Source organism: Elephas maximus, chromosome 18 (assembly GCF_024166365.1).
Source record: "Elephas maximus indicus isolate mEleMax1 chromosome 18, mEleMax1 primary haplotype, whole genome shotgun sequence".
NCBI lineage: Eukaryota > Metazoa > Chordata > Mammalia > Proboscidea > Elephantidae > Elephas > Elephas maximus.
In genome coordinates this window covers 40,812,700-40,826,528 of record NC_064836.1, presented here as the reverse complement: position 1 = coordinate 40,826,528, position 13,829 = coordinate 40,812,700, and the positions used below count along the sequence as shown (strand labels likewise).

Sequence of the window (13,829 nt, the reverse complement as noted above, 5' to 3'; positions counted from 1 at the left end):
GTGCATTTTTGTGAAAGGGTAGCACAAAGACTGCACTCAATAAAAAAAAAAAAAAAACACTCAATAAATGGTACGAATTCTTTATCCAGTAACTTTGGGTCAAATGTGTTTCATAATTAGGATTTTTCACATTTTAGAAAGATAAATTGGTGCAGTGATGGTATATAACTTTATACTTTCTGAAATAAAATGCATGAAACATACACATTAATTAGAATTTAAAACAAAACTGACTTCTAAATAATCTCAGGGTCATTTGGATCATGTTTTATCAACCAAATAAATTATGTAAAAAAAATTTTTTTAAATTTTTTTGGATTTCAGGATGGTTGATAAAATATTAGACCTGGGGTTGGACACATCTCTGCAGTGTGCTAAATACTTTGAAACACCTTTCCAACACAAGGTTAGAGCACAGTTGATGAAATTTAATTCCACCCACCCACTGGCATAGCTATAGGAACTGTAATGAGAATTTCTTAATTCTATATATGAGATTTGCCCCGGTTTGCTTTAGACTTAATAGGAATATGCTTTTGTAGTACCCTCAAGTTTTCTAAACACTCAAAATCAAGTACCTAGTAAGGGTAAGATGGTGTTTCACACCTTGCAATTAAGATTTTTTTTTCCTTTGAGAGGAGAAATATGACTAATAGGTATAAAACATACCAACATAAAGTAGTATATATTTGAAGTGTCAAATGAATGACAAGGCCAATAAATTCCAGAACAGTTTAAACATTTAAAAATGAAAATGTCACCCTTTCTTCTAGGCCTCCCACTGTATTTCTTCCATGACCGCCCCCCTAAAAAGAATTTGAGTTTGAGGGAGGGAGGCTTTTGGAGAGGTTAGTAGTTCTTGAAGTTCTGTACCCAAAGCAATATTTGCCTTTATTGAGGTTTATATAGGGTTATATGTGGGGGTCAGGCGGGGGAAGGCTTGCACACATGTGTATGTGAGAGAGAGAGAGAGTAGATAAATTCATAAGTCTTTTATAAGCGTCCCATGGGATCTGAGAAATACTGTTATGTCAAATTATTGTGATGTATAATTTTTTAATTCATGCCTTCATATATTTATTCATTCATCATTTAATTGCCCATTGTGTGGACTCTGGCACACAGTAAATAGTGGAACCCAATTTGCTGGCAATGTTTGGAATTTCCCACATGCTTTTCAGATTAAATTAGCAGTAAATAGCATTTGATCAGGGCATCCAGAAACAGTCTAAGTTCAATTTAGGACAAAAAGAATATTCACTCTAAGAAAGTTATTTGTCATTTTTATGCTTTTCAATTTTCTCATAAAACATAACTTCAAGGATTCTATATCCAATAATATTGCAATCTCTAATTATCTACTCTTTTGCCAAAAAATTTGAAAGTGCAACTTTTTCTTAATGGAATCTGCTCAACAGCAAGTTAGATGTTTACATTCAAAAACAGCATCTGTTCATCTTTCCAAGAGAAAGCTAGAGATGTATTTCCCTTAGTTACAGACATCCATGTGAATTCCTCTGATACTTCTATCGTGATATATTCTGTGCTTATTTATGTATGTTTTGTATTATACATGTCTGATTAAATAAATGAAGTTTGCTAAAAAAAAAAAATTAAAAAACGAAAAAGGTTTTCTTAAAAATACTGCCTACCAATTTTTCAGTTTACATAGGTCTGGATATGGCATTCTAGAATTTTCTATACTTGTGAGGCCATGTATTAACAAAATGTGTAAGAGCGTACATGAAAGGGCAATGTTAGGCCTCTTTTAGGCCTCTAGTTGCACCAACCTATGCTTTTCAATAACTAATCTGAAGTACAGAGAGTTTCCATCAAATTCCACCAGAGACTGTGTTGAAGACAGGGCACTAGTCATTTGGTTTACTTACTATGCCACTGGTTTCTAAATACTGTTAATATGATAGTGGATAATCCTTTAAAAACAAATATATCTGTATAGTTCAAGTAGAATCATCTTCTATTTACACTTATTATTTTGAATTGGGACAGTATCCTGGAAGTTATGTGTTCTTTCATTACACATACTTGGTATAATAGTGATTTAACGTGTTTCAGATGGTCCAGTAATCCTTTAGAGGTGCTTGCAGAGCTCTCTGTCTGTTTTTCTGTCTCTATATGTGTGCCTGGAAAACCTGGTGGTGTAGCGGTTAAGAGCTACCGCTGTTACGCAAAAGTTTGGCAGATTGAATCCACCAGACACTCCTTGGAAGCCCAATGGGGCAGTTCTACTCTGTCATTTAGTGCCGCTATGAGTCGGAATCAACTGAACGGCAATGGATTTTAGAGAGAGAGAGAGACACATATGGCTTTGACCAAAATTTTATATGAAAAAGTTTACATCACTAATAAAAGTTTGAATGTATATTACAATAATTATAATTGATAAGTAATATTCCATTTTATTAATATTTCAAATAATTTTTTCAAATCAATTCAGAATCATTGGAAATTTAGTTGGTTTTCCAGCCTTATGCTATACTAAATAATGGTGCTAAAAAACTGAGTACTGAATTCTTGACCGTATACATTATTATAACTTTGAAGTGGAATTGGTGAATATTAAGCATTTATACTTGTAATACTAAATAATCCTCCTGTACCATTTTACAAAAATTACAATCATAGATCATTTAAGAAATAGCTAAAGTAAAACCATTATCAGTCAAAAATTATGATGTAACCTCAGCTGGGAAAAAAGGAAAATCACATACCCTTAAAGTCTTTTATCACTGAAGGAAGAAAGGGAATAATCTAGACATTTATCGCAAGAAAGTAGAACAAACAACAAAAATCAATGGTTGTCAGAAGTAGATAAATGAAAAAAAAAACCCAAACCCACTGCCATCTAGTTGATTCCGACTCATAGTGACCCTATAGGACAGAGTAGAGCTGCCCCATAGAGTTTCCAAGTAGCGCCTGGTGGATCTGAACTGCCGACCTCTTGGTTAGCAGCTGTAGCACTTAACCACTATGCCACCAGGGTTTCCTCAGGAGTAGATAGGATATAATAAAATGTATAAATTAATGAATTAGAAACAAAAAACTGAAGAATGATGATATCTACCATTCTTGAACACTTCTGAAACCCTGGTGGTGTAGTGGTTAAGAGCTAGAGGCTGCTAACCAAAAGGTCAGCAGTTCAAATCCACCAGGTGCTCTTTAGAAACCCTATGGGACAGTTCTACTCTGTCTTGTAGGATCATTATGAGTCTGAATCGTCTCGACGGCACCAGGTTTGAACACTTCTAGGGGCAGATCTTGTGTTCAGTGTTCTGCATACCCTATTACATTGAATCCTCCTATTAAACTGACACTTAAATGAGAAACTTAGGCTTAGAGATATGCAGGAAGTGTCCAAGATCAAAGAGAAAATAAGTGGTGGATGTGACATTTTAACCAGGTCTGTTTGAGTATATAAGTTTGATAACTATCTCATAATGTATGTAATTTATAAGTCTAACATGGAGTCTTTTAAAAAAATATTTTGTTATTGTTGTAATTCAGCAGTTTCTACATGCACAACTCAGTGACACCGATCACATTCTTCAAGTCAAGCAACCATTCTCACCTTCCTTTTCTGAGTTGTTCCTCCCTTGCTAACATAAACTCACTGTCCCCTGAGGTTCCTATATAATCTTTCAAGTTGCCATCGTCAATTCAATACCATATAGATAGTTCTTAAAAGAGCATAATGCTCAAAGCAGACATTTTTTACTAGTTAAACTAAACTATTGTTTGGGTTGAAGAAGACTTCAAGGGATATTTTTGGTTTAAAGTTTAAAGATTACCTTTAAGGACAAGAGTTTCAGTCTTACTAGATCAATGAAATAGAATCATTTCTGGATAGAGGTTGTACTACAAGTGTTTCTGCTGCCTTTATGTCCTAACTCCTTGTGCATGTTTTACCTCTTCTGTGCCTTTAGAATACAATTAATATTTTAGGGAGTCCTGGTGAACCGAAGAGGAGAGAACCACAGAGGAATTTAGGGGAGAGTAGAATAGAAAACAGTAGAAGACAGAGAGTTCTTGGTCTGCATAGATCTGCAGACTGGGTGCCGGTAAAAGTATCACAGAGGAATGAAGAAATTAGGGGAAGTTAATTCCTCTTTGCCCCAGCAGCTGCTGGACTGAGGCCTTTGCCAGCATTCACAGTCTAGCAGATAGGTTTGGAAAAGATCCTGATAATATCACTGACTACTGAAACAATTACAACAGGCCCCTGTGCCTATGTTACCCCACCAGCTAGTTTTGAGTCTCACTAAACATGCAAAGAAAAATAACATATCTAAAATAATATTACTGAGAAAAAAAAATAACATTTAAGTTGAGAAAGAGTGATAAAGTCCCTGTATTGTTTGCGATACATGTAACTACAGAAGACAATTTTAGAATTGTTAATAATATACTGTAAAATGAACAGAGGAATCAGCATACTAGTAAAAGAGGGAGGGGGAAATAAAAGTATTAGGGAAAAATTTCAATCAATGCAAAAGTACATAAGAAAGGAAGAAGGGTGCAAATATAAGATATAAAAAGTGGGATAAAGATAAAGCATGTGAGAAGATGCTAGAAATAATCCACATATGTCAAAATTCAATATCTTGTACATGGAATATAATTTCTTACTAAAAGACTAATCTGGGAGACTGAATAAAGAAACAAAATCAAGCTACATACTGTGTATAAAAATATACTAAAATATAAGGAAAGAGAAATATTGAAACACCAAAGATAGAAAATGCATAACTGGCAAATAAAAAGCAAACCAAAGCTGGTTTAGCTTAATCAGTATCACAATATAATTGACTGTGGAAAAAGGCATGTTAAGTGTAAAGTCACAGAAAAATAATGACAGTATATTTAATTCACTTTGATGAGATAGAGATTCTAAATTTGTATGGAAAGGATCAAATAGCTCTAAAATTTATAAAAGCATTCTTTTATGATCAGGAACAAAACATAGATGCCCATTATCACCACATTTGTTCAGTCTTATGCTTACAGCCCGAGTCAGTGCAGTAGATAGAAGGACTGGAGGAGAAACAAAAATGTCTTATTCACAGATGGTAAGCTTGACCATGGAGGAAACCAAAAAGAATCTACAGAAAAATTGAGAGTATTGATAAAACAGTGTAGCAATTTACTGCTTATAAATTCAATATGCAAATGTCTGTACATGCCTATACATTCACGATTAGCTAGGAGAAGTAGTTTTGAAAGGGACCGTTTTGAACAGAAACGAAAGTATTTAAATTGGGGACACACTAAAAGAGGACTTAAGTCAATGGTAAGATATAAAGTACTCTTAAATAAGAACTATAAAATCAATTCAATTTAACAAAAAATAACAGGGTTTATCATAGTATTGATAGGCAAATTCTAAAATTGGTATGGAGTGAAAAATAACAAAAACAACAATAGGCCATGCATGGACCACTCTTGAAGGGCTATGGTGCAAGACCAAAAACCAAACCCGTTGCCATTGAGTAGATTCCCACTCACAGCGACCTTATAAGACAGAGTAGAACTGCCCCATAGAGTTTCCAAGGAGCAGCTGATGGATTCGAAGTGCTGACCTTTTGGTTAGCAGCTGAGGTCTTAACCAAGTAGAGGTCCAATTTCTCAGAAAAAAAAAAAAAAAAATGAGAAAGTCATATATGTAATCTAGGATTTGACTTTTCTAACCAACACAGGAAACCTAGAAGCTATACTAAAAAAAAAAGGAAAACTTATTTGTTCTGTATAAAATTTAAAACTTTGAAGACAGAAAATATGGCAAACAATGGCAGAACACAGCAACAAATGAGAGGAATATTGAAAACTCAGATGTCACCCAAAAGTTCACATCTCTACTACATAAAGACTGCAGGCGTGTTGATAACAAAAATGAATTCAACCCAACATATAAATGGGAAAAAAAATTTTTTTTGAATCATCAAGTAGCAAAGGCAAGTGGTAAATTGATATATGATGTAAAATGGTGTTAATCATCCTAATGGTCAAGAAAATGAAAACTGAATTATCTATGAAATATGACTATAAAAAAAATTGCTGCTAAGTCACTCCGACCCTCAGAGACCCTGAAGAACAGAGTAGAACTGCACCATAGAGTTTCCAAGGAGGGGCTGGTGGATTTGAACTGGTAACCTTTTGGTTAACAGCTGAGCTCTTAGCTACTGTGCCACCAGGGCTCCAAATCTATCACTATACATTGAGTTTATGCCAAAAAATAGTTGATAAAATCTACTTCTGGCAGAGATGGTAGGGCAGGAGTGGAGGCTATTCCAAATAATAAGCAGCACTGTTTTTAAAAGTAAGGTTCTAACAAAACACTTAAAAATGATGTCCAAGCATCATACAAATGTCTATGCGTCAAATAACATAGCATCTGTAGCCATAACAACAACTACATGGAATAACAAGGACAGATAGAAACAGAAGGTAGGAATACAAAACAGAACAGAAAAACATGAACTTCTGCCACTCTGTGGAATATCAAGTGGTAAACCAATGTATATAAAAGACTTTAGTAACCATAAACTAGATCTAATTCATACATATTGTATTTTATTCCTTTTTTAAACAGAGACTAGCCATGCTTGTCATCTGTATCTGGAACATTTTTTAAGCAACGATTATATATTTTCCTACAAAGGAAATTTCAATAAATTCCAAAAAGAAGAAAGAGTACAGAAAATATTCTCCAGTCTCAACAGAATAAAACAAGATGTGCATAACAAACAATAAATCAAAAAGCCAACAATACCTGAAAGTTTTAAAACAAAAAACAACAGCAACAAAAAATTCTCCTTCAAACAACTCTTGGGTCAAAAGGACACCAAAACTTCAATGTGAGGATTGTTTTATCTAATTCCCGTAGTGTTTAAGATCTTCCTAACTATGATCAAAATGTGTGAAGCCAAAAAAATACCTATTTGCCTACATGCTAATCAAATATTTTTTCCTTCTCAAAATCAAAATCTTCTACATGGGGAAAGAAATCACCACATACAAGGTCAATTTATTAAACAGGTAAAAATATTTGCAACACATAACTGAGACATTGATTTAATTATGAAAGGCTTCTTCAAATTAGTAGGAAAAGGAACAACAAGTAACAGAACAAATAGACAAAGCAGTGAACAGATGGTTCACAGAAAAACAGGTACAATTAGCTTTTAAACGTAAGAAGATGTTGAACCCATGATAACAAATAATTGATTAAAAATGAACTGTTACTGAGTTATAGTTTTTCATGTACCAGATATACAAAGGTGCCAATGTTGAATAATGCCTTATGTTGGCATGATATAGAGTAAGAGGCATCACCATATATTGCTGGTGGGATTGCAAAGTGCTACAAAAACTGGGTGGGCAAAATAATCTTTCAAAATAGCTGATAGCTATGCCCTTTAATACAGCAAAATCCCATTGCAGAGTGTATTATGTAAGTACATTTAAACAGGTTTGAAATGGTATATGAACAAAGCAACAAAACTCAAAGTAAAGTGGTAGGGATTTAGAAACCACCTTCATACAACCCCAAAAAACATAGAACAGAAGGAAAGAGAAAATTGGAAGAAATGAGCTATAGAAATATTACAAAAGGAAAATGGCCAGGTGAAGATTACTGTGTATATTTCTTTTTATATAAAAAATACAAATGTGTGTGTGTATATATATATGTCTATATATCTATCTATCATTGCATGCACATGAAATATCTTGGAGGGGGGAACAGAAAAGATAATAACATTGATTTGGTGGTTAGGGTGGGAAAATGAAGTGCCTGGGGTCGGAGGTGGAAGGAAAAGTTGTCATAGTGTATCTATTTTTTTCTTTAACTCTTAAGTTTTAAGTGCCACCTTATTAAAATAAGAAAAATGGATTTTTAAAAGTTCTTAAAAAATGTTACCCGTCATCATTTCTTTTTCATTCTTAATATAAATGTATTGCTCTACAATAAGTGGTTAGTGGTTTTAGGCAACAACTTTGAAGGCTATGTTCTCTGCTTTCGTCACCATATTGATTAACGTAAAATATACCAATCTGGAATTTAATATGTTAGAAGAATTACATTTATTATTCACCTCAGAAATATTTTATGAACATGCTCATGTGTGAGCCCAGTATTTTGTATACGAAGAAGCAAGTGTTAATTACTAAAAGGCAGACAGCTGTGAAAATATTTTCCTCCCGTGAGCGAGTTCTCTGATTTCTTTGTAGAGTACAGAAAAAGGGGAATTCAAAATCTGTATCAGATGGTGTCACCTGGATCTAGTTGAAGCTGAAAACAACAATGAAAAATACTTCATAGCTACATTGCTTCAAGGACATCCTTGAAAGAAACAGGAAGTAATTATAGTAAGAGTTGCCTCTTTGATTCATTTATAAATTGAATTCTCAGATTTTTAGCACATACATCATGTTCCTTTTTCAGAAAATGGTGGCTTGATTGTAACATGGTCTATTTTTATACTTAAACTTGAATATATAAAGTCTTTTTTGAAGGTCTTATTTCCATGTAGGTACTTCAGCAAAGATAAAGATCCAAGGGATAATCAATGAATTCCTTTCTTTTACTCAGACTTTTTTCTAATTATAGAGCTTTTGCCTAAGGAGATAAATATTATGAGAGGCACTGTGATGTGCTGAAATGTCCATGAGTTTGAGCCCAGACAGTTTTGCTGTGTGACTGAACCCAAGTCTATCTCCTCATGTTCAGATAGATGAGTGTGTGTATGAAATGAAATTATATATGAAAACAGATCAATGTAAAATACCTAGTGTGTAAACAACTAAAAATGGAAGTTAATCCACATTTGTCTAATCAAACAGTGTTTACTGATTGTCAGTTATGTCATACACATTATTATAGTGATCACTATTATTTTCTGTGTAAATTAATAGGCATATCTTTTAAAGGTAACATCAATAAAATTTTCCCTTTGGGCAAGCTGAGGAACTTAGTTTGTTGAAGACTCTTACAAATATCACTGGTTAAACATGCACAAAAAGAAAAAAAAAGAAAAATGTTCTAAGGCATCTAGAGATTAGTTGAATATAATTACCCCAAAAAAGACAGAATGGAAGGGAAAGGCAAAGTGGAAGCAGTAAGTACGGCAAATGAAGAAACAGGACACAAATGCTGGAAAGTGTAAGAAGTAGTGCCTTTCTTCAAAATAGAATTGCAAATAATAAGTGTCAAAGGAATGATTCAATTAGAAAATCACCATTTGACAGCCATCATAGTAATAATTAACTCAAGCATCAATAGATGCTAAAACAAGCATGTAAAAGTTGAACTAGCAATGGGATATTTACATAGTCCCAAAGAACGTCCCATAAAATTTTTTATTCATTATAAAGAGGAAAGGAACAACATTACAACAGAGAAAGCAGACAACCACAACCTTACTCAAGTGATCAAAGTTAATAACCCCAGGAAGGTGATAGATTGACATACAATGAGAACACATTATCACTTCTGTGATACCCCTGTTAAAAAAAAAAAAAAATGTGTAACGTGAATCTAATCGTAAGGGAACATCAGACAAACCCAAATTGAGGAACATTTCAGAAAATAACTACCCCATACTCTTAGAAATTAAAAGCCATAATGATCAAGGAAAGACAGGAATTTATTCAGACAGAAGAAAACTAGAGACATGATGGCTAATGCAATGACTGATGTAGGATTGGATTTATTTTTTCTACAAAGAACATCATGGGGCAGTTGGCAAAACTTCAATGGATTATCTTGATGAAGTGTATGTGTGACTAGTATTCCCTGCTCTTGCAACTTCCGTTTGTATTTTTTATCTTTAGGTATGGGATTACATAAAGATAAAAAAGAACTGTTGTACAACTAATATGTCATGTTGCTCCTAGCCTCTCAGGGCAGATATTAAAAAATACTGTGATAAAGTTTGTTAATGCTGTTGTTGTTAGTTGCTATTGACTTGATTTCAAATCATGTTCACCCCATGTATGCTGAGTAGAACTGCTCCATAAGGTTTCCAAGGCTATGATCACCAGTCCTGTCTTCCACTTACCCCTGGGTGGGTCCAAACCACCAATCTTTCAGTTAGTAGTGGAACTCTTAACTGTCTGCACCTTTCCTATGCATACATATACCCTAAAGTAAGGGTTCCAATTTCTTGACTAGATTAAAGACATAGAATTAGGAGAATTTAAAAGTTTTCTACCACTAATCACAAAGTCTATAATCCAAAGCAAAATTAATTATATTCATTGCTACCAAATAATTTTTAAGAACTAGTCATCTGTATCACAATGCTATCAAACTGTAAGTCTCTTACACATGAATACTTTCCATTTAAAATTATGAAAAATTCAAGCACCATAGACCAAATAATATTCTATCATGACAACATAAAAAAAGACTAGATTTTACTGTAGCACATTTGAAGCAGAGTCTGTGTCAGACAATATGATGATTCACATTGTCTTTGCTCTAATTCAGATGTTGAGACAAGAGATATTATGTAACACAACTTGACAAAACCATCTTTTACCACAAATATATATAGCCTCCCTCATATGCCCAAAAATGCATATAGAATAATAAGTGATTTGCCATATTGATTTTTTGTGGGCTATCTCAGGTATAGAAACCTATAACTGCTTCAAAAAGACTCAATACATTTTAAGTGTGTGTGTCTGTGTTTATGTAATAAACATCCCCCCCCTCAACCGCCCTGCCACAATTTTACTTACATCACAATGTATTTGATTTACCAAGTCAGGAGGAGAAATCACCACTAAACAGCTTGAATACTGTGTTCATTCTAACTTGTTATGGCTGAAAAAGAAAAGGAAAGAGTTTTCGTTTGCAGTTGCATTTTTTCAATTTCAGTAAAACAAAAAGACATTATACTAGTTAGATGAAGACACCTGAGATCTGGTATACAAGCCTTGTTTTCAAGATTAAATGTAGCTGGAAAAATTAGTTAGAGAATATCATTGTCTTGTGTACTCTGCCAAACATTGTGAATAAAGTTATACATAGCAATTTATCTTTAGTAATTTAAACTGCCCACTTCTTGTTAAAGCCTAAGATTAACAGCTAGCAAAGGAATCTTAGAATCACAAATTCTAGTTATTCTTTATATTACTTTTTATAAATATATAATAAAGAAATGTGAAGTATTTATTTGGAATTATTGATAATGACAAATAGAGCATACTTTTTAGAAAAAAACAATATAGTCATACATATGGTCTTCTGTAAGGAGCATTGGTGGCACAACTCCTAAGTGTTTGACTGCTAACAAAGGTGAGTGAATCAAACCCACCCAGCCACTCTACAGGAGAAAGACCTGGAGATCTGTTCCCATAAACATTACAGCTTAGAAAACCCTATAGGGCAATTGAACTCTGGCAAATGAGGTCATCATGTGTCGAAATCTACTCAATGAGACCCAGCTACAACAGTGGGCTTCCATAGTTCAGGCAAGGCTATAAATTCAATGGACTATTTCATTTTTCCACTGGGCACATGGAAATAAGTTCCTTAGCACTTTATCAACTAGGTGAGGTTAGGTGGCAATTCCTGGGCAATGGAATATGGGCATAAGCGATAGATGACACTTCCAGGTCGGACCCTAAAATATCACGTCCATTCTTCCACATCCATTGCTGTATTTTCAGAAGCAGAATGCAGACAACTGAGAAGAGGATAGTAAAAGTGAGGTGGCCACAGAGCCAATAAACAGAAGGAATTGGGTTCCTTAATTTATTCCTTGAAGGACAGTAACCCAAGTGAGTTGTCTGACCAAGAACATCCACATTGGACATTGCATGAGTGATAAATAAACTTTAATGTTATTAATCAGTTGAGATTTGGGAATGCTTGTTATAATAGTGCATCTATCTAATACAGCTTTCTACTTGAAGCCTAAGGCTATTGGGAGGAAAAATGATATTTAAGAATGGTATGTGTGTGTTTATGTGTGTGTGTGTGTGCATTTGTGCATCTGTGCAGAAGTGGGTAGGTAGGACATACTTTCCAATAATTTTCAAACATAAAGAAACAGGATTCTTCCTCCCATGTTGCTCTAGGTTTTATAAGAAAGACACGCATTGTAAACCAACAAATGAAATTCTGATTTATTAATAAAAGGAACTTGAATCAATGCAGATTTTGTCAAGCTTTCTTGCCATCTATGTCTACATTACTATGCTATGAGGCAGAATCTACTTGATGGCACATAGCAACATGCCACCTATGCTCACTGATGTTCATAACGATGGCTCTGACACAGTGCAACATGCTCAACTATTGTGCCAAGAATTTCACTTAGTGACAAATTATGAAAACATTAATGCAATGGACCAAGTATTTTTTTAGATGCTAATACACAAATAAAGTGTGTACACCTTAGTGCGCAGGGGTAAGAGTTGGCAGATTCCTCCTGCATTGATCAATCAAAGAACACCATAAGGTCTCTTACCACACTAATAGAATATACAGTTTATTTAAAAAGTGCTTGGCAGTATAAAGAGCATCTGATTCAATCCTCACAGCCAATGTAGGAACTGAGAACTCTCACGATTAACCATATTTTATGAATTGTGTTTGTTGTTAGATGCCATCAAGTCGGCTCCATCTGATAACTATCCTGTGTACAAGAAAATGAAACACTGCCCAGTCCTGTACCATCCTTACAATCATTCATTGCTGTGTTTCAGCCCATTGTTGCAGCCACTGTGTCAATCCATCTCACTGAGATCCTTCTTTTTGCTGAGCCTCTACTTTACCAAGCATGATGTCCTTCTCCAGGGACTGGTCCCTACTGATAACATGTCTAAAGTATGTGGGATGAAAGTATGTGAGATGTAGTCTCACCATCCTTGCTTCTGAGGAGCATTCTGGCTGTACTTCTTCCAAGACAGATTTGTTTGTTCTTTTGGCAGTCCACGGTATATTCAATATTCTTCGCCAACACCATAATTCAAAGGCATCAAATCTTCTTTGGTCTTCCTTATTCATTGTCCAGCTTTCCCATCCACATGGGTGACTGGAAATACCATGACCTGGGTCAGGCACACCTTAGTCTCCAAAGTGACATCGCTGCTTTTTAACACTTTAAAGAGGTCTTTTGCAGCACATTTGCCCAAGGCAATACGTCCTTTGCTTTCTTGACTGCTGCTTCCCTGGGCTTTGATTGTGGATTCAAGTAAAATTAACTCCTTGACAACTTTAATACCTCTCCATTTATCATGATGTTGATTATTGGTTCAGTCGGGAGGATCTTTCTTTTCTTCGTGGCGAGGCGTCGTGGCGAGGCGTACTGAAGGCTATAGTTTTCGATCTTCATCAGTAAGTGCTACAAGTCTTCTTCATTTTCAGCAAGCAAGGCTGTGTCATCTGCATATCACAGGTAGTTAAGGAACCTTCCTCCAATCATGATGTCAAGTTCTTCTTCATATAGTCCAGCTTCTTGGATCATTTGTTCAGCATACTGATTGAATGAGTATGGTGAAAGGATTCAACCCTGACGCATATTTTCCTAATTTAAAACCATGCATTATCCCCTTGTTCTGTTCCAAGGACTGTCTGTTGGTCCATGTACAGGCTCAGCATGAGCACAGTTAAGTGCCCTGGAATTCCGTTTCTTTGAAATGTTTTCCATAATTTTTTATGATCCACACAGTGAAATGCCTTTGCTTAGTCAATAAAACGCAAGTAAACCTCCTTCTGGTATTCTCTGCTTTTAGCCACGATCCTTCTGACATCAGCAATCGTAAGCCTTCTTGCACATCCTCTCCTGAGTCTGGCTTGA

The 13,829-nt window shown here is 34.8% G+C and overlaps 1 long non-coding RNA gene across 1 annotated transcript in view; it reads right to left on the bottom strand.

Annotated features, from left to right (window-relative positions):
* Positions 1 to 10,771: 10,771 nt before the first annotated feature.
* Positions 10,772 to 13,829, bottom strand: part of LOC126061341 (uncharacterized) — a 72,081-nt gene continuing 69,023 nt past the window's right edge. Inside the window, exon 3 of the long non-coding RNA XR_007513769.1 lies at positions 10,772 to 10,846. This is a non-coding gene — a long non-coding RNA (uncharacterized LOC126061341). The remainder of the gene's footprint in view (positions 10,847 to 13,829) is intronic.